Consider the following 1,085-nt stretch of genomic DNA (forward strand, 5'->3'; position numbering starts at 1 on the left):
TCATGACGACCTCACCATCTTACTCCTTTAGCCAACATCATTCTTCCGTACATAAACATTTATTTAGTGGCAGCTCTGAACCAGGACTCAGTTTTGTTGTTAGCTGCCTGTGAGTTGATTCCATATGAAATTTTCTTGGTCCTGTATTATCTATATGATCTCTAATCAGTTTGATTTAACTGTAGTCACTCTGTATTGCTTTCCTCTTTCTTTACTGCAGAGGACGACAACCTATTGTGATCCACAGGGCTTTCATTGGTAAATTTCAGAAATAGATAGTAAGATATTCCTTATTGGAAGAAAGGCATTATATGAGTGCTGCATATTAATGAGGAAGACAGTGGAAATAATATTTCCTACTCTTTGAATGTTCCACTTCACAAGGAGGAGACAGAAATTAACCAGGCAAACAAAATAAGAAATATTATATAATTAAATAAGAAGCACATACATTGGAAGTATTATGAAAGAAGCCAGATGAATGGTGTCAAAAATTGGAAGTGGTAGTGTTACAGTTCTTTTAGAATTTGTCTAGCAGGTTTTCTGGTTTTCCTGGAAACCCCCACACACCAGTAAAACAGCTATTTAACAATTTAAAAAAAATGGAAGTGGTACTTATGATATTTCATATTTTTGGCTTTCTTTTTTTGGATTAGAGAGCATATTTTGGGGTCCAGCACGTTAGTTCTACCTGTAATTTTGAACATCATCTGTAGTCTGAACTCCAGTACCCCAAGTTAATTTCTTTATGCCCTCCAAATATTAATTTAATCAACTGTAAAATAAAAAAATAGGCACTTTTTTCATGGAATCATTTGGAGAATTAAATTAGATAATGCAGTTCAATCATTTAGCATGATACTTGAGTATGCTGTGTTTAATGATAATGAAATAATATGCAAAGATTATATTCCAGAAGGGGATAATGTAGGATTTTGTAATTTCTTTAAGACCAGAATGTTTTTTTCAATGCACTTCTTTTAAGTGTCTCTTGGAGCATGGTGTGGGGAATTCTAGTCTCTGCTACTCACTGTGGCACTTATGTTGCAAGGAATTGTTTAACAGGCACATGTCTTGTTTCAAAA

The 1,085-nt window shown here is 34.0% G+C and overlaps 1 non-coding gene across 1 annotated transcript; it reads left to right on the top strand.

The window, feature by feature from the left end:
- The first annotated feature begins 504 nt into the window (after positions 1-504).
- LOC142444048 (U7 small nuclear RNA) lies at positions 505-564 on the top strand. The gene has a single exon (XR_012783729.1). It is a non-coding gene; the product is annotated as a U7 small nuclear RNA (small nuclear RNA).
- Positions 565-1,085: the final 521 nt, after the last annotated feature.

Source organism: Tenrec ecaudatus, chromosome 3, assembly GCF_050624435.1.
Source record: "Tenrec ecaudatus isolate mTenEca1 chromosome 3, mTenEca1.hap1, whole genome shotgun sequence".
Lineage (NCBI taxonomy): Eukaryota > Metazoa > Chordata > Mammalia > Afrosoricida > Tenrecidae > Tenrec > Tenrec ecaudatus.